We start from the raw sequence: 20,653 nt of genomic DNA, 5'->3' as shown, positions 1-20,653 counted from the left end.
AGTGTGAAGTACAAAGACAAAAATAATCTCCATCAAGCAGTGTCACATTTCCTTTATTTTGGTGCAGAATTACTCAGCATGTAAACTGTTTTAATTCAATTAACAGATCAAATTAGTCTAACCAGTAAGTGAATACCACTATACCGATTGAGTGAATATCAAAAGGATGTTTTTCAAACAGGTACAGTTTTGTGTAGCTGTGAACAATTTTACTTCCAGTGAAATATCACAGTAATGTAAGAAGTTCATAAAATGAAAATAATGTATTGAAAGCCTTTTTTCTATCTGGAAAACCATTGTGTATCCAGAAGTTAAATAAGAGTGCATTAAATGTGTGGACAAGTAGTTTCAGAGGTGAATCTGGTTAACTTCCTCTGACTGAAGTGTGTATGCACAATGTAGTAGAAATTACGTAATATAAAATTTATAAATAGATACAAAATCTATAAATGCAGATATGAACTTAATTTGTTCTGCATTTTTGCTTGATTATTCACCTCATGCATCTGCGCTAACATGATGGAAGATTGTGAAGCAAATATGTCTGAGAGATGGTGTAAAGTAAATGGAAAGGGCTTCATCTATCATCATTGTCTTGCATTCCTTTTGAGTCCTGGATTCTGCTGCCAGTGTCAGGAGACGTTTTGGTGTTTAACACCTCAGTCCTCAGGGAGAGAGGCACACTGCAGTCTCCATGGCAACCCTTCCCCCCAACGCTGCTGAGGGTAGCAGTGTGTGCGGAGGGGGAGACTCTGACATCTTGCTGATCTAGGCTGACCAGTCTTAACTTTCTTCAGCCATCCCTGAGGTCAGAAAAACGTCTTGTGAATGGGATAATGTGAGCACTGTAATCCAGCCCTAAAATCATTTTTAACCAGCCAGTTAGGTGCACGTTTGTTTTGTGTCGGTCTTGTTGCTTTTTGTTCACTTAAAAGTCTCACATTACCTTTTGACTGGTACCAGAGATTCTCATCTGAAAGAAAATGATTGGCCGTTGACCTCACTGTTTCTGCTTTAACATGTCGGCCTTTGTGAGATTGGACAGCAAGGCTTATTTTAAGCTGTCATTTAAATATAAATACTTAAAAATTAAACCTAGGGCAAGTGATCTAATAGGTAACACAAAACCTCACTAAACAGAAGGTCTGCACAGTGAGTCAGCCAGACACCTCTGGCCATATTTCAGCGTCATGGAATCAACTATCCTGCCCTGTCCCCAGCACCTCCCACCTCTGTAACACAGCTTCCAAAACAAAGTGTGACTGAGCTGGTGTGTTTTTGATAGCCATAGCTGTGGCATTTTTGTGTTCATACCAGGATTGCATTGCGCAGGAGACTGGCACAAGTCTGTGGGTTTTTGTCTGTGAGTACTGGATGGAGATATGCGACAGAAATCAAACCAAGCTGTGACATTGCAAAGCTGGAAGAAAGTCACATGACGACAGTGTGGGCGGTGTGGATAACAACATCCACTCTAATGGAAGGGGACTTTTTTAATCTGAGTGAAAATACCCTTGTTGTGGAAGACGTACTACAAGCATTAGAGCACTTTCTATTGCTTTCGATTTCTGTCCTACAGCTTTCTGATGTATCGCCTGAGTGTGAAAAAAGGTGTCTGAAATGTGTTTCGCATCAGTTAAATGCTTTCCAACGTCTGATAGCTCCTCGCATGCAAGTACAGTGGAGAACCTAATGTAACTCCTGCATTGTGCATGCTCTTTTTCATGTATATGGCCCTGTGCTGCTAGGTCATGTTATGAACATGCATGTCATGTGCTGAATGACTATAAACTTGTTACCCATGTACTGTTATTAACCTTTGAAAAATGTAAAATAGTCAGCATTACACTTATTAAAGAATTATGCATTGAATTCGGTTGCCTTCTTTGAAAGTGGAACTGCAAGAATTCTGCAGCACTGTGTCTTTCGGGTTGTTTTGTTTTTGGAGGATCTCACCCTGTCCCAACCCTGTCATCACCTACCATGAGGAGCTGAGAGTACAGCGCTTCCCGGCCAGAAGGCAGTGCTTCAGAATTATTTTGCCAGTCCAACTTAACGGGAGAAGGCTAGAAGTCGAAGGCATCCTGTTTGATCTGCTTTCACAGTAATCCCGGTATTGGCATTCTGAGTGCAAACAGAAGGCCATGCAGCTTCTGTTTGATGGTAAATATGAAAGTGCTATTGAGCTGGCTGCAGCCATTTGATCTGGCCTGAGTTGTAGGGGAACCGGGGGTGTCTCTGGCGTGCTTCGGCAGGAGGTTAAAGATTAACGTATCGAATGTGGACAGGTGAAAGTAAGGACTGCGGCCACTGCTGCTTAAGGTAGCGGGTTACATCTGTGTAAAAGCTGGCTGGCTACCACCCCACCCCCTGGGCAGCTGAAACAGCCTGCACTAAGGCCAGGAACTGAAACGCAGTGCTCCCAGACTCTTTTTTTTTTATTATTTTTTAATATCTCTCTCACCCCACTTTTAGTCCTTCACATACAATCTAACAGAGAGCCCCTATCTCTCTCTTCCAATTTCACACACACTTACACACAAGCTGTGTTTCCAGTGACCCACCTCAGCTGTAGGTCAGCTATACCTTTGAAGAGCCAGAGGCATTTCCACACTAAATTGACCTGGACCAACAGTAAGTTGGCTGATCCCAGATACAACAGTAGGATTGCCCTGAGCCCAGGCAATTCAAGTGGAAGTAGGTGTGTTTGTTCTGTAAAATGCCATTGCTAGATAGTCTTGCCCACTCATAGGTGGTAGAACTAATTTGCATATTATCCATTATTTGATGTAGAAAATAAACATTCACTTCCACTGCTATACTCTGGGTCTACATATAATTAGAATAATTCACTTCTGGGTCTCCCAGGTGGCTCAGCCAGTTAAAAATGGTTGTTCCACTGGGGGACAGGGATGGGTAGGCTGGCCAGTGTCACCTTGTTGCACAAGGTCCATGCATGTGTATCGAAGGATCTCTACAAAAAAGAATACCTGCGCTATTATTTTTAATGGCCTCTACAAAGCAGGAATGACAGAAGTACAAGCAGCAGAATTTTTTCCTCTAACATAACTGTTCCAGTTTGGCATCATCTTTGCTCATTTATAAACAAACAAATGTGTGGTGTAGGTGCTATCAAAGCATTTTGACTCTAACCATGAACAGAGGTCAATGGCACTTGGTGAGACTCGATCCGCTGAAGTGCATGCTGCCATATTGAGTCATATTAGAATGGCACACCTGGCTTGCATCTAAGGTGGGTCAGTAGACACGTGCTTACTCTCACGGCTCTGTTTGTACTCACAGTGCATCTCAAAGAAGCCTTTTCAGTGCTTTTTTTAATGGATTAACTGGAGCAGCAGGGTGGCTATTATGATACATAACAATATTGGAAATGCTGACAGATTGTGAAACCTTGATGAGCAAGTGCTGGAGGAAGTTTGTGCGGTGTTTGTACACATTGTGCTTTTTTCTATTGATTCCACATATCAGATTGAATATAAGTGCTGCATATGACTGTATATGGCAGAAATAGCAGCCAGCAAGACTTCAGAAGAGGCACTCAAGCTATATGGACTAAGAGCCAGAGACCAGACAATAAACTGCACAGGAATTGCTTTGAAAAGACATTTTAAATGCAGGAACAACGTGTTCAATGTTCAGAGCTACTGACATAGGGCACATTTTTTTGCATGAAATGTGGTTGGTATAAAATTTGTTATGTCTTCAGATAGCCTTGTGTATTTATGCTCTTCAGATTGGGGTTGTAATGGTCAGATTAGCTAGCTGGTTACATCAAAAAAGCTTGTTTTTGGTTGATTATAATAGCAGTCAGATTTAGTATTATGTTGGATTGTATTTATGAATGTCTTAACTTCTTGTCTATACTTAACTGCTCAGCGATGTACAGTTTGAGCATCAATGAGACACAGCTAGATAAGCACTTGTTTTAAATAACATAGCTAATGATGCCTGAAGTGGGAACGGGAATTAATTACTGTCACAAGTTATGAGATAGAGGTCAAGGGTTGCAGAGCATAAATAAACATGCAGGTACATGTAATGTAGTTGTTGTAAAAAAAATATGCTGATGATCTGAAATTTTTACAGTAGCAAGCCTAGATATGAGCTCCAGGCAAGACCACCACCTGCAATGATTTTTACCTTACCCCAGCGAGAGATCATCATTAACCTTGCACTTCACACTCGCACACATATATGTGTGTATGTGTGTGTTTCACTTTTCACATGGCAACCACACAAGTTTGGTTGGCCATTACTTATCTTACCCAGTGGTCTCAGCCTACATCAGCCAGACATCAGATACCATTTTCTCTGAATGCTGCCTCACTCTTCTGTTATTAGGGCATATTACCTTCATCACTGTACCTCACCAAGTGCAGCAGCTGGGACAAATTGTCCCCACAAAGTACGCCCGCAACCCACTCTCCCCCCCACCCCTCAACTGTTAAACCATCGTAACCCTCTTTAAGCCAGCCTACCATCCTCTCCCAAGTCTAATCTTATCTCTTGACCGCAAGCCTATTTTCTTTTCCCCTTCCTCCCTGTTATTGCCCAGTACCAGCACTGCACTCCTGTTGTCCTGTTCTTCTTCACCCGCCCACTTCCTCCACCAACCTCCCCCACCCCCACCTTCCCTGTCTGTGTTTACCAACCTTGCTCTGCGTCTTCTAGTTTTCAGATGAACAGTATCTGTGTACCACGTTCCATGGTGCACCACATGAAAGGAAAGAGGGCTTCTTTTTTTTTTTTCCTTTGCCACATATGATTTCTCCGGATGATTACTGCCACCATTTATGTCACAGTGATGGTTATCATATTACAGATTAAACTGGCACAGGATATTTCTTGTTTTTCTTAATCGCTGCCACTTTTGAAAGGCACACTGCAAGAGAGAGAGAAGACGAGTTCTGCGTGCCACACGGTCATCGATAATCGCCATCCAGGTTGCTTTGCGTTTGTCTTTGTCCATATTTGTCTGTCACCCATTTCTAAGAAGGGCTGCTCTCTTTGAAGTGTGCCCCACTGCTCTTGTAAACGCACTAATTGTCCTAAACAGAGAGCAATTAACCAAATTAATTTGAAAATGGCTTGATGAAAAGCTTTAGCTTTCAGCTATTTCCAAGATGTGGGCAACACTGTATTGTGGAAAGAATTGTTTCTTTGATTGATAGCTTATATTGAAGTCAAAATGTCTCAGTATTTTTTGGATAATGCAGACAATGCATATTTTCAGTCATTTTTTGAAATATATGCAAGTAGCAAATTGGTAGTACATGTTTGGAGACGGGATACAGAATTTATTCATTTTTTATGAGCTGCAAAGTTACTCTCTGTCCTGTCTAAGTCTAAATTCAGCTATTCAAGAATTGCAAAAGGGATGACTTCAACAGTTCAGAGTCAGGTTTAGATCAACACAAACACGTGAGTGAGTAGTTCTCAAAAGAGACTGGTCCAGTGAGTGCTCTTCAACTATCTGGAACAGCACAAGTTTTTTTGTGATATGGCTTCTGTACCTCTTAGTCTGTGCCTCAGCTGGCATTTTCACTTCTGTACCCTCCCCACCCCCCGCCACCCCACCCTGAAGCCAGTGTGGGGAAGTGGTTCAGCTTGTGAGAAATTGAAGCCAAAGGCCCTCTCTTGCTGTGACCTCTGACCTTTAGCCCTGTAACCGCAGGCCATTTCGCAACCCTAGGTTAGTGTTCATCTTGTCCACACAAGCATTAGCCCCTGAAGTGCTCCTCCTCTCTCTCTCTTCTCTCTCTCTCTCTCTCTCTCTCTCTCTCTCTCTCTCCATGGGGGCAGCAGTATGGAGTGGTGGCTGAGGAACTGGACTTGTAACCAGAGATTTGTCGGTTAAAATCTGATGAGAGAGAAGTAAAGTACATTTACATTTATTTATTTAGCAGACGCTTTTATCCAAAGCGACTTACAAAAGTACTTTTTTCGTTAAGAACTCTGCGCTGTAGGATTCAGCTTGGCCAGTCGCAGTAGTGGCCATCAGTATCTGTAGCACATTGGCAGCAGGTCTTGCAGCCCACATTTCAGTTTATTGCTGGAAAGTTTCACTGTTTCTGTGGCAATCCCTTCATTTTTCCACAAGCCATGAAGAGTAAGGGGTTTGCATATTTTTTTCCATCTGGCTGTTTGAAGAATGATTCAACTGAATGAAGAACTGGGATTTGGAAAGAAAAAAGCCGACAACATTTACACAAATGTTAAGCATGGCCTTCTTGGTTTCTCTCTGCAATATTAAATGGACACTGTGTACCAGACGACGCAAAACCCTTTGACTAAGAAATGCTACCAGGTCATACACATAACTTTGGAGAGAAAGACACAAAGAGAGTTAGAGTGTGAGTTAGACAACTAGACAGAAACAGTGATAGTAGTGAAGTGACGGAGCTAAGAAGTATAGTGAAGGCGGGTTTTTTATAGCAGATAATTCCTGTAGACTGCTGACAGGTGGAGAGAGGAGGTAGTGGCTGACAGGGAATGGGGGAGGAACAGAGAGCTTAGAGGAAGGTCTGCTGTCCCCCCACCTGTAGGTGGTCAGCTGTTGGGAGCTTGTCAGGAACGTCAGCTGTTTCTGAGCAGACGTGTGTGTGTGTGTGTGTGTGTTTGTGAGAGAGAGAGAGAGAGAGAGGGTGGGTGAGAGGACAGGAAGGATGGTAGCTGTGTGTGTGTGTATGTGTGTATTTGAGTGTGTGTGTGTGTGAGAGAGTGTGTGAGAATGTGTGTGAGTGTGTTTGTGTGTGTGTGAGTGAGAGTGTGACTGTGAGTGACTGTGTGAGTGAGTGAGTGTGTGAGTGAGTGTGTGACTGTGTGAGTGACTGTGTGAGTGACTGTGTGAGTGAGTGTGTGAGTGAGTGTGTGAGTGACTGTGAGTGACTGTGAGTGAGTGTGTGTTTGTGTTTGTGAGTGAGTGAGTGAGTGAGTGTGTGAGTGTGAGTGTGAGTGTGAGTGTGAGTGTGAGTGTGAGTGTGAGTGTGAGTGTGAGTGTGAGTGTGAGTGTGAGTGTGTGTGTGTGTGTGTGTGTGTGTGTGTGTGTGGGCTGCTCCACTGCACACCAGTTGCCTCCTCGCCTGTAGGGATTTGTTTATGCACAGCACAGAGACTTGCAGGTGATTGTGCAGTTTTGACACCTCTGGTCTGACCTTCTGGCCCTACAGCAGCGGTATGCATGGGGTGAAGGACACTGGGAAGCCAGGGAGGGGCGTTTGGCCACCCTGTCTTCTAGCTCTTCTCATACTGGGGTCATCTGCAGTGACAGAGAATCAGTAGCTCTGGTTGAAGTGCGGGGGTTTCTTTTATTCTGAGTGACACAGGATGGTGGAATCCCCACAGTGTGATGCCGCTTACCCCTTTCAGCTGAGTGAACTATGCCGATACACGTTTAAACCTAGCCTGGCTGACAAGGCCTGATTGGTTCTCCAGTGCAGAAGCCTGGCCAAGACACATCATGCATTTAGATAGGTAGACACTGAATATGCTATAAACACTTAAGAAGAAAAAATGTATGTTTATAGAGTTATCAAGATTTTATTTTCCAAATGGTGTGCCAGCACAGTAACATGAAAAAATAGCTGCTATATTATGTATGAATCCTTGGAAGAGTCGAGCAATTTCTACATGCATGGTTATGAACACTTTTTTGTGAAAAATGTGAAGTTGCTGTGGCTGCCAAGAGCTGTGGCCATCACACAGCAATATAGCAACAGGATGAGTTGCTATATTGCTGCTCAAAAAAAGTTACAGAACAATTCGTCCATGCAGCTTTTCAGTTGCTAAATTGTTAGTTATACTTTGTGTGTTAGAAGCAACATACTGTTACAATTCCTCTATTCTATCGACTTTGATGTGACGTGAATGTCGCCCACTTGTAATGTTGTAATGTTGTAATGTTGCACCGTGTAAGGCTGGTCGTTTCCTGTTCCATTTGGAACCATCCTAGCTGGAGAAGCTAGATTGGCCCATATGTGCTACCAACGCTACAGAGGGAAGGCTGAAACGCAGTGCTGCTCAGGGGCCACCTTGCCCATGACATCTGAGCACAGCAAACACAAAGTGCTGAGTCTTTGTACTCAGTAATAACTCATCAATAACTCAAGAAAATGCATGTATCGATTTTATTACCCCCTGCAGTAGACGTCGGTATGTGAGAGCTCCAGTTGGTATTTTTGTGCACTCCTGCCAGTTCAGCATGGTTAACCTCCAGCCCCCAAACACTTCATGCTGTTGCATTTGGCTGTAAATGTATATTTGTGTTGAGTACCAAAAATACTTTGTAAACAAATACGTGCTTTACTGAGTTGAGGAAATACATGCAGCGCTAACAGGCACCATTTTGTAGAAGCTGAATCTGTGGCGTGATCACAAGTGCAGTGCCAGTGCAAGGTGATCTGTGGGAATCCAGAAAACCTTTTTATTGTCCTGCCACTTTTGTTACACTGTAGTGGACTTTATTTAGCATTCAGCATCTAATGAGAGCTCCAGATACATTTCTTAGTTTTCATTTAACATCAATGAGTATTGTAAAGTGAACCTCAAATGCCTAGTTGGGTTTCCCAAGTGCTCACCCAGCAAGCATTGACTAGGCTGTATTATGCATACACGATTTGGCCAATCAGTCACTTTCCCTGAGTTTATTTTCGCACAGAAATGTCCTAGGTGCCTTTTTATACCGCTTTGCAAGTTGACTTTTTTCTTGGAAATGTGTGACAGAAGGAGGTTTCAGCAATACCGTGTCTCAGGGGCTTGTGGTGGCCAACCTGGTGAAATGTGTGTCTCTTAATACTGTGTGACAGACTGCCTGCAGCGTGTGCAGCTGTGAGTGTTGACTGAGGGGGTGTGTGGGGGGGGGGGGGGGGGGGGGGGGGTTATGTTTTTTTTTTTTTTTTATTTGTCAACTTTGTGGCAAACACCCAGAGAAGCAATGCATTTTCCGGAGAGGACGTAGCTCAGATCGCTCGGGTTGTAGGCCCCCTTGCTGTGCTTGTGTCTTTGGGCCACATGAACATTTAGGAGGGCCGTGCGGTTTTGAGAGAGAGAGAGAGAGAGAGAGAGAGAGAGAGAGAGAGAGAGAGAGTGAGTGTGGGGTGGATGATGATGGCGGAGCTTCAGCCAGTCTGTTAAGACTCGTCTCACATCTCTTCACCTCTGCCCTTTAGCTGTGACAGCCTTTCAGGGCTTAGAGATGCCCTCTCCAAAAATTTCCTGGCCTTTGGAGAATGCAGAGTACTACCCCCACCACAACCACCACCACCATTGCACCAACATACTTACTGCACAGTTGTCTTTCATTTGAACAAATATCCCCCCACGGATCCTACTACAGAAAGGTTTTTCAGCATGTACTAATTACTTAGTACCATTGTGACTGTACTTGGGCAAAAAAAAAACATTTCTTATTTTGCATTTTAATTGAATTAGTCACTTTGGCTATTTGAAAAGTGTCCGTTATCACTTTTTCGTGCTGGCCGAGCAATGTTTCCCCCCAGCTGTTGTATACATGTAGGACGAGATGTTATAATTGTTTAAATTGGAGGGTTATAGTTGGTGTATTTTTTTTAACCCAGATCAGAATAGAGGATTTTTTTTTCCTAAATGAAAAATCATGTTTTCTCTGATTCCCAGCTGTGGCATCTGTCAAATGGATGGAAAACACTTGAAAGTCACTTTGTGTAGCCTTGGTTATGGCGCCAGTTGTTCCATTTGCCCTTGGAGCCAGGCTATGCCAATTGATGAACGACTTGATTACAGTGAAATAGGATTTCCTCAAATGCAGTTAGGAAGAGAGTGGGTAACTTAGGATATAATAGCAGTGTAGGGCTTATGCTGTGCCTCTGTAATACTGCTGTGGGAAAGAAAATCCAAAATCAGACATGCGAGATAAGATAGCATCCTTACTCAAGGTGTTTATTTCTAACTTCATTAATTTGTTAGGGACCTAAAGCCGGTAAGCGAAATGGAAATAAAAGATCCATTTTCGGTTAAATCGGCTCCAGTGGCCTTACACAAACCAAGATGCATGATTTGTGCTTCAAGGTCAAACAAAGCCATCGAAGAAGGAGAATACACAGTTAGCTATGGGCCCAGTCAGTATAGTACCTACTAGAATGTTGCTGTTGTCCAAATTACAAAAAACCCAGTGCCACTTGTTCCTTTCTAGATGCATCCAGATTTTCTGCACTGGAAAGCGATGATCTCATCTGTAAACTGGTCATTTCCTGAAATCTGCACAGGGTTTCCCCTTTCACATGACTCCATAGAAGGACGTTGAAAGAGGATGCAGTTTCAGGAGCCTAATCTGAGATCAGCCTGGACATGTCGTCTTGGGTTTGTGGTTTGGGTTCTCACATTTACCTCAGCCACCTCTCTGTGAGAGCTTGAAACCCTGAGTGCCTCAATACAAGGTTTTCCACAAGCTTTGTTCTCAAACCCCAATGTGTTTGAAAGGAAAACTTTCTTCTTTAAGGGGCAGAACTTACAGGTATATTTTGGATAAGTAAACTGGACCCCATGTTGTCTGTGCATCCATCTGAAACTGACCAGCTGAAAGTATACCATTATTGCATATTAAATGACAATGCCCTGAGGTTTGTGAAACAACATGTTTTTCAAATGGTAAGTGCTCCATCGCTGCCATTTTTTAAATGTATGCCTCTGTGTATTCATACAGGCCAGGCACTTTGGAAAATAACAAAATTTAAGTGTTCCTCTTGTGTCTGTCTGAACAAAGGTCAATTTACCAGTGTTTCCAGTGGCTGAGCTTCTGTGCCTCGCTTGGGAAGCCCAGGTGGTTAAAGCAGGAGTGCACAGCAGTCCTGCAGGGCTGGAGGACATCAGCTGTTCGTTACGCCAAAGCTCTTGATTAGCCAATCAAATCAATTGTTGCTGAGTTGTTTGATTGGGTAAAAGGAGATTTAAAAAAAAAAAGCTCAGTCTTGCTTTTCCAGCACTGAACGTACACTGAAGGGTCCTCGGGGAATGGAGTTGTGCACATTTGAGGTAAAGGTTGGCGCTGAAGAGTGCTATGCGTAAAGCTGACTGAGGAACCCTAGAGAGTGACAGGTCTGGGCAGAATGGCGATCATTGGTCTGAGAGGAGAGATTGTGGCATTGCCTAACAAAGTAGAATCCTTACCACTTGGCTCGATCCCTGCTATGTTTGTGTAGGTTTTTTTTTTCCCCTTGTATGTTTGTGTGCATCGCCGTTGTTTTTCAAACGGCAAAATCCGATTAAGAGAGAGAGAGAGAGAGTGGCAGGGGAGGGAAGAGGGGGAGGGAGAGCACGATAGCAAAAGAGAGAGAGAGAGCTAAACTGACAGCATTTCCAGGAATAATAATAATAATATAAAAATGTATGTTTGTTTGTACTTCTCTTTTACTCATTCTGCAAAACCCCCTCCCCGCGCCCCACCCCCGCACGGTCTCTGCCATCCTCCGCCCCTTCCCTCACACTCCAGTACATGTGGCCAGCGCCGCAGCGGTCCTGGCAGGACTCAGATCTGTCACAGGGAGAGCGTGGAACACAATCACACAAATCCCCCTATCAGGCCGGGTGCCAACTGGATCGCCGCTGCGAGGACAGCCCTGGAGCGCGCATTACTGCACAGCAAGGTGAAGCTTAGGCCGCAATTCAGCCCAGCCGCATTGCGGTCCGTGATTAGTGACGGTACGGTACAATACCACGGTAATCACATCCTGAGGGGCAGCGTTGTTTTGGGGCCGAGAGTACGCATACACAGTCGCACATATACAGGCACATACTCTATTTATAACGAGTTGTTGTTAAGTGGTTGTTATTAAACTGTATGTGCTTGTTTATGTGTGCTTAGGTATATTAATATCCACTTGACAACACTCTGTTATAAATATACTGTATGTGATTTACGTGATTGCGCTCATGTCAGTGATAGTGATAAAAGTCAGAAATGTTAACAGAAAGGTTGTCTGAAACAGCTTTGTGGTCTCAGAGTACAGAACATGACCCCTGTTATGCAGAACAGAGAAAGCAGAGAACCAGATGTCACATCTCTCTGATATAGCTGTAGTTTTCAGGATGATCTCAACAGTTTCTTGAAAATAACATATTTAAACTGGTGGTACGTATTTTGTAGGCAGCGTGGCTTTTCTAGTTAGGGCGTTGAGGTAAGGATAAATGTCAGTGCTCTCACATTAAATTATGAACAGTGGTGCCTGTTCCAGCCCCATTCCTGTAACACAGGCAAAGAGAGCCACATCTGTTCTTTCCTTGCACAACCACATGTGCCCTTGCTGAGGAAACTGGATTATGGTGGAGAATGTACTGTACATACAGACCCCCCCTCGTAACCCACTGGTAGACCCATAGCTTCCAGAATAATGATTGATGTCATTGGATGGAGAAATGTTTTACAGTGGTTTTTTCTCCATCTTACTGTTTAAAGCCACCAAAAGTGGCTCATCCCAAAGAACCATCCTTTCCCTCAACCCCTCCCCCAAAGAACCCGGTCTGTCCCTCAGTAGCCCACAGCATTAGATTCTGCCACAGACACCCCCCTCTGAAGAAAAAAAATCTTAAAGAGGCATGAGGTCAAGCTATGGGATGAGCAAGGTGTTCCTTCAGATTCCAGCCATTCCACAATTAAAGACTGGTTTCAGGCAACAGCCGTCATGCGTAGGATGGCGCACCACGTGCTGAGAAGTTATGCAGAGACCCAAAACATACCAGCCCTTCAAAGTCCAGTCTGCCGACAGCTGTGTGTGTGTGTGTGTGTGTGTGTGTGTGTGTGTGTGTGTGTGTAGAGAGGGGGGGGGGGGGGGGGGGGGGGTTGAACAAAAGGTGCGCTGGCAGCTGACACCGCAGTTACGGTGACTGTAGAATGTGAAGGGGAAAAAAAGCACACCCTCTTGTCCAGGGTTGGCAGAGGGGGAGGGGAGGTGTAAATGATGATGAGTGCTGCTTTACTATGACCCCCCCCATCACCACCGACCATCCTCTCAGTTACTGCCACAGACACTGATGAATTGGGGCCAGTTGCTTGAGAGGTTTGTGGGGGGTGAGGGAGTTGTTTGTTGGGGGGGCGGGGGTTGTGAGGCAGGTGGACGGGGGCAGGAGGAAGAGGGACACAGGACAGGGACTCCCCTGGGGGTTGCCACTTCTCTCAGGCGCCGGCAGGAGAGGAGACGCAGCTCCTGCTCGCCATCCGCGTTCCATCTGGGTTCATTTTGGGATCGAGTCTGAAGCTCAGGCCTGGGAATCCAGTGCTCACCAGACCAGCGGGGCTTTGGGAATGAGTTCAGGGGCTTTCCTGTGCTCTCGGTCAGAATCTCAGTAAACTACTCGCCTGAAGTGAACGGCTGCCTGATTGGATAATTCTGTGAGGGTAAGTCCTAGCATAGAAGTGTGATACCATATTCACCCTTTTTAGGTTTGTCTTTGTCTGGGGAATTTTGACTAAATTGCATTCTATTTGTTGCAAGTGTAGCATACTTCTACATTAAATGGTTCCCTTCTTTCTGAAAAACATACAGTAGTTTACCTGCAATTTCCAACTATCTTTATCTGCCAGTTATAACGAACTGAGTTTAGAATTAATTTGTGAGACAAGAAAGAAAATGAAACCGGGGAGTGTTTAGATGGACATATTTATTAAACATCAGATATATATACATGTTGTGTTCAGTCGAATGGGAGATGTTTGGTTGGTTAGAAAGATGGATGATTTATGTGTCTATCTGTGATTCTGTGTGTGTGTGTGTGTGTGTAGACCAGGAATTTACATGCGGCCTGGTATGTCCTGGTAGCTCAGATGAGACTTGCAGTTGTAATGCTATTAGGCTGATTCCCTCGGATGTTAAAGTGGTATTACAGCCATGCAAATTAGGGAGAAAGATCAAAAGTAATTTTTAACTTCCCTTTTAACTATTTTAAGCCTCAGTGCAAGTCATTTATTGTATTTGCTAAATACAGAGGACATTAAAAAGTGATTAGGCTCAAAAGCAGATATCACATTTACTTCAGTAAGTGGGAAAGAGCGGGTTTAATGAGTCCATAGCATTATTTGTCTGTTGTTTTTACCGAATGCGGTGTGTGGAGACTCGTTTCGCTCCATTCCTTCATTCGTTTCCACTCAATTGACAGATTAATTTTTGAATCCAATTCACTTAAGGTCTGACTTAATGAAAATATTCCCTCAGGTTTTGGGAATGGTTCTAACGTGTCAGCGACATTTGGTGACTCAATGCCAAAATGCGAGTCTCCTGTCATAGCTGCTGTCGTTGAAAATAACGAGCACCGGTTCAGGAAATGTGCTCCTGGCAAAACAAGTGGCCATATTGTGTTGACAGGCAAAAAAGCATAACGCTCCCCAGATCCTATGGCAGCAAAATTTTGGCAGGAAATGGCAAATTGGGGTGAAATGGAGTGTAAGTGATCTGCTCAGTGGAGCTAAAGGGTGCTGAGAATAACAAGAGCCGGCCGTCTGTCAGCTCAGGGCAACCAGAACACTTAATGCAGGAATTGGATTTAGCACAGTTGTGTAATATTGCTCATAAAATGAGACTTTCTATTAAAGAGCCATGGTCTTTAGACATCGGTTGTGCTACGGGTAATGCAGTTACACCAAGTATTCCCTATTATTACTTCTCTGTCTTCTACAGCAGGGGTATGGATGAGCTCGGGGAAATACATGTGTTATATAGTATGCACTCTAGGTTTTAACTAGTGAATGGGTGATTAGTTCCTGTTTCTTTATTTTTTACCTTTAGTCCAGGATGACCTGCATACCTCACCTTTTACAAGTGATCAGTTTGCGCGGCATAGCCAAGTGTCTACTGTTGCAAGTCCAGTTAAATGTCTTGCTCACTTCCAGAGCAGTAGCCCACTTGGGATTCAAATCTGTTAAGTTTTGGTTACAAGTTCCCAAACCCTGTCAGTGAACCCCGGCCCAGTGGCTGCCCTGGTGGATACTTCCCTCACATACAGCAGTACTATTCAACCAGGAACAAGCCAAGAATTCTTCCCAAGCAGTGGTCCAACGCTCTGCACTCTGAGGCCCGTACACTAACAATATTGATGTCCCTGTGTGCCAGCCAACATTCAATAGAGTAAAATAGATGTGAACTGAAGTAATTACAGTCCTTGACACACAAATAGTTATTTGACTTGAAAGTAGTGGTCAGATTAGATTAATTTTCTAAGTTTTCTCAGCTGAGATCTTTAGAATGAGTCAACAGGACATTTCGGTCTGGAGACGAAACTAGTTTTTGGTTGGGCATAGCACGTCCCAGAAGACACCAGTGTGTTGGGAACCGCTCCCTCCTTTCGTTGGAATGAATGGTGGATATGATGCAACATGACGTCTTCAAAACTTGAAAACAGATGAGTCGTAGGAGCTCCAAGAAACTCAAACAGTGCGAGTGGGTGTGCTCTCTCCGTGCGGTTAATTCAAGGTTGTTAAGGGGTGTTGTCTCTCTTGGATGAATTTAGATGCAGCGATTGTGCGGGGGTTGCAATGAATTCAAACAGCATATCAGTGCAGGCTGCTTTGTGTGCGCAATCTTCCAAGTTACTTCTGCCTGACGCTATACACAAAGTAATGATTAAAAGTGGAAGTGAAACAAGAAAATGCTCATAAATTGATACTGCATCAGTTCTGTAATTTCTTAATGCAGTGTACAATGCACTGAATCACAGACAATTGATTCACACCACCGTAGTGTTTTGGCATGCTATTTGAGTGTCATTAGTATTGTACTAGAGAGCAACTGTCTGTAGGGGCAGACCAGTTTAGTGCTCCAGCAGATTCACACGAAGATGTGTTGTTATTATTTGTGGTTATTTTTAGAATGTTTTCATGCTACTTGACCTAGTATGTGACGTTGTGTTGTACCTAAAGGCAGTGACTTGCTGTACTTCCCAAACCTGTCTCACTCCCATTGCCCGTGGAAAAAGGCAACTTTTTTTTTGTTTTGGAGGCTCTGGCAACAGCCAACATATTTTCCATTCAACGGAACACGTTTTACCGGTGACAAGTGACATCTTCCCCTTCGACGATGACGTCCATGCCACCACCATTTGGCCATGTAGCCAAGCGTGTCTTTCCGAGATCCTTATCCCACCCACCCCTCCACCCCCTTACTCCCCGTCACATGATCGAGAACGAACGCCACTCTGTGGAGACGCATTCCATCGCACGAGTTTGTTTTCCGATCTCCGAGGAGAGATGGCTGGAGGTGTTAAAGTCGGCTGTCACTCTGTGGACAGCATTACGTAGTTTAGGCTGGCTTGCGTGGGATTGCGCTCCCTCTGCGTCTGTCGCACCCGCTGCATTCTGGGGGCAAACGGGCGCCCCGCAGCGTGGGGCAGGGTCTCGTTTCACAGTTCCCCTTTGTTCGGGGCGGGACGCCGTCTTTTGTTGCGCGCCGGAGTGCTGTTGTCAGACAGGTCGGACTGCATTGACACGCCGGTTGTAGCGATGCGCTGATAGTTCCCACAACAAGCAGAGCTGCGGGTCATCAACATCTGAGCTTCTTTAAAGGTGCTCATGTCCCGTGGCGGGGAAGCCAATACGCCGTGTCCCTGCCATTAAAGTTCACTCTTATCAATAGACGACTGTATCAGTTATCTGCATGCCGCAGAGATGGCTTCGGAGATACTGCGTGACAAGGCTGTCTTTCAAAATGAATGGCTGCAAATTTTCAATGACTGAGTATGTGAATCGCGATACCTGACGCTCTGATATCCTGTGAGCAGTGTGTGTTGGGAGGGAGTGCAAGCGTTGGTCTCTATACCTGAAGGGTAAGACATTGTTCTTATGCCCTTGAGCAAGGAAATGTAGCTCCTCGGATCACTGCGGTGAAAAACATGAATGGCGTTACATTGAAAGTATGCTGAGCCGCTCTGGACAAAGGTGTCTGCTGAGCAAATAAACTTAGATGATTGAATGTAAGCCTAATGTAAATGTAAGCCCTGTCCACCAAACATAGCCTCGTAATTTTGAGCCATGTGTGTATGTGTGAGCCTGTGCATGCATGTTTGTTGTGTGTGTTAAATGTGCATGTTAGTGTTGCATCTGATTGCGTCTGGGTGTGCACCAGTGTGGGCATGTGTATTTTTGTGAACCAGTGTGCCCATATGCATGTGTTATTGCATCTCTCTGGGCGTGTACCTGCTTGCGTGTGGGTGTGTGTATGTGCGTGTGTTCATGAAAAACAAACTGAAAGTATGCTCTCTGGCTTAACTGATATAATGGAGGATGGTAGTGGAGTTCAAGTTCAAAATGGAAGTCGCTTTGTGGTGGGGGGTGGACGGTTTGCCCTTGCGCCGTCTTTAATTGGGTAAGAGAAGCAGCGGTGGTCAAGGCTCCAAGACACCCTCTTCACTGGTGACAGAGTGGTATGTGGAAGCTGCTGACCTGCTGGAATCAAAGGCAAAGCCAGTGTCCTGTCTGACCCCGGGTGCTGCAGTCCCCTTCAGCCATGTAAATCAAACACAGCGGGACCCCCCCTCTCCCTCCCAAGGCCATGTGGCCAGAATCCCTCCTTCCGTTCACCCCGTACGAGGTGACGATTCGTGGCAGTTAACTTGGGTGCAAGCTGTGACCCACTTTTGAGTCTTGCTGTGGACATCGTGTGCCCTCCGCGTGTGCCCTCCGCGTGTCCCCGTTCACTCACATAAACTGACAAATGAAACGAGGTGCCCTGTCTCCTTCAGTCCTGTGGGTGTGTCTGCCTCTCCTGGCCGTATCACGGCAACAGCCCTCAATGTAGATAAGCCCTGTGTGGCCTCACAAATCAACAGCGCATCCCAGCCGCATACGCTTAGGGAGATGCTGTCATGTGCACTCAGAGCATGGACAGTGCAGTGGTCTTCAAATTTTCATATGACATCCGTTCTGTCAAAGCACAGTGTTGCTCCAAATGCTCCATTTTGTGATCCTTTCCTACTCTTCAGCTCTACAGCTGTAGCTGTGGGTGAGGTGCCCAGCCTCAGCATTCAGACTGCAGGACACCTCTGCGCTCTGACCATTCTGCTGTTGCCGTCAGCAGTGCTCTCCTCTGTCTGTGGGCAGCAGGTTCCTGACAGAGAGATGGGGCTCTTACTCCCCATAGGCTGCAGGCTCTTACTCCCCATAGGCTGCAGGCGTGAACCCTAAGAGGGCCTCTGCTGCTCGGGCTGACTCATTTCTGTACAATATCCAGCCATGTATACTCAAATCCAGCGTATAACTTGCGCTGCATAAGGGCGTCTGCTAAATAAATAGTGTAATGTTTTGGATTTTTTACTGGTGACAAAGTTGTGATTTTTTTTTTTTACAGGGCATATCTCCAAGTTTAAATGCGTGTGTCTGTGTGAGTGCCTCTGTCCTGCATGTGTGTGTTTGTGTGTGTGTGTGTGTGTATGTGTGTGTGTGTGTGTGTGTGTGTCTGCCTCCCTGTATGACAGGGGGTGGATCGGGACCCATCACCCCAAGCTAAAAACCTGACACCAGTACCGTGCTGGCACCTACCCTACAGGTGTCTGCTTACAACTCAGAACCCGTCATGGGTTTTTGTCATTGTCACAAGCAACCACGCTGGTATTTGGTTGCTGTCCATCCTGCACAATGTGTTCAAAGAGTAAGGCAGCTACTTCTGTTACCTTTTCCTCCACAGTGAATGAGGAAAACCAGCAGAGGCACCTTTTTTTGCCACGGCTTTGTGTCGCTGTCTGACAAATTAATGTTTTAAGATCACTGATCCTTGAGGCTCCATTGAAAATGGTCTTTCGAAAGGACAAAGGCTCTTTCAGGTAATGTAATCATGAAGCGTGCATTGATTAGAGAAGGACTGCACCAATAGAAGTAGTATTGAGTAGACAGGCATGCTTCTGGCAGGGGGGCAGAGATCCCAGCATATTACAGTGGCCCCTCAGGGTTACGGCTGCCTTAAACACTCCATTAAAAAGAACACACCGCTGTTCTCTCTGAATTCAGAAATACTTACCGATATCACTTAACGTGCATTTTTGGTTAGGATTTCAGATTAATTTTGATATTAATGATCAATTGAAGGTGCGCCCTGGAAAAGTGTTGGGTTGGACACACGGCGCTTGCCAGGTCCTCAGCAGTGCTAGTGCAGTTTTGACTGTGTGGAGTGAGCGGCTCAGATAAGATCTGCCTGAGACGGAAGAGGCCTCTCGGAGCTCAGAGGGCTGAGGTTTTGTGGCCGGAGCGGTGCAGCCCCGGCAGATAAAGGAGTCCTTTCATGTAGCGGGGGGGTGGGGGGGGGGCCTCCGCAGCCCAAACAAACCGTGCCGCTGAAGGTCGCGGGTCAGCCGGCCGAGTGAGCCGGGGCCCTCACTTGCTACGCCGGAGCGGCAGCACTCCAGAGCACCGCGGGAGACAGCAACAGCAGCAGCAGAGGCCTGGACGGGCGCTCTTGAAACGCTAATCCATTTTCCCACTCTGACGATGTGTTTTAGTCAAATGCTCACCTGACCTTTTTAGACAGGCGCGCTATGATAGGTTTGGGATGGGCGGCACACTGGAACATGTGCTGCGCGGCACGTTGGAGTGATCACTCGACAGCGATCAAAAAGCCCTTTGGCTTTGGAGTAGGCGTGCAATTCCAGTGGGCATGCTTATGCACGGTATGAAATCAGATCGATTGGTTAAGCTTGTTTTTTTTATTTTTTTTTTTGCCTTTGCTTTCTAGAGAATAATTCTCCTCCTATTACGCCGAGCACACTTAGCCTTCTGTCCAAGCCAGAAAGTATAATCTGCAATCAGTGTGGTATTTATGACGGGTTAAGAACAAAATCAAAGCAGTCTGGTTCACACACGCGCACACACACAGTCACCTACAGACACACACACACATTCGGGCTTGTTCACTCACACGTGCATGTTCGCACACACACACACACACACATTCGCACACACACACACACACACACACACACACACACACACACACACACACACACACACACACACACACACATTCGCACACACAGACACACACACAGACACACACACACATTCGGGCTTGTTCACTCACACGTGCATGTTCGCACACACACACACACACACACACACACACACATTCGCACACACACAGTCACGCACGCAGGTCTGAGCACCAGCGGGAAAAATTCAGTTGACGCCTCTTCAGTGGAAGGGAACAGAAAGCGCGGGCGGGCTTCGGCGTAAATCACGAGATGCGCGCAGGCCTTCCTGTTTTCCCTCTGCGGCGCTGAGTAATGCGTCAGCAACGCGGCGCGGGTGACGCGGCCCGCACGCTGCCTTCGCCCTGTTTGGGTTATAGCTGTGGAAGCTAACAGAAGGGCACAAAAAGCAAAAAAAAAGTCCTGAAGAATGAGGAAGCATGGGAGGCTTCACAGCAGCTCAGCCCCCCTCCTCCCGCCCCCTGGTCCTGCGCTCACACGCTCTCGTATGTACACAGTCTGGATTTATATATAGTGCTCTATTTTTAAGGCCTACATTTTCTGATCCGCAAATAGTAGTTGCAGCTCTTAAAATGCTCACTGCCTCTGTCGCCGTCCCAGAGTTATATTTGTTCTTTCATTCATTCTCTCTCGCGCGCACACGCACACATGCCAAGTCACATGACCCGGAAAGCCATCGTATGTCTCTGTGAGGATAAGG

General features: G+C 45.5%; 1 protein-coding gene across 9 annotated transcripts in view; it reads left to right on the top strand.

Annotated features, from left to right (window-relative positions):
* The window catches only part of LOC118796356 (myocyte-specific enhancer factor 2D homolog), a 64,133-nt gene that overhangs the window by 11,374 nt on the left and 32,106 nt on the right, over positions 1-20,653 (top strand). The window contains exon 1 of one of the 9 annotated variants that reach the window (XM_036555193.1): positions 13,285-13,387. The exons of the other annotated variants lie outside the window; for them this stretch is intronic. The gene's annotated coding sequence lies outside the window, so the exon portion shown is untranslated. Of the gene's footprint in view, positions 1-13,284; positions 13,388-20,653 lie in introns of those variants that run through there. 9 annotated transcript variants of the gene reach the window in all.

This window comes from Megalops cyprinoides, chromosome 21, assembly GCF_013368585.1.
Source record: "Megalops cyprinoides isolate fMegCyp1 chromosome 21, fMegCyp1.pri, whole genome shotgun sequence".
Taxonomy (NCBI): domain Eukaryota; kingdom Metazoa; phylum Chordata; class Actinopteri; order Elopiformes; family Megalopidae; genus Megalops; species Megalops cyprinoides.
This window is presented reverse-complemented; position numbering and strand designations above follow the sequence as displayed.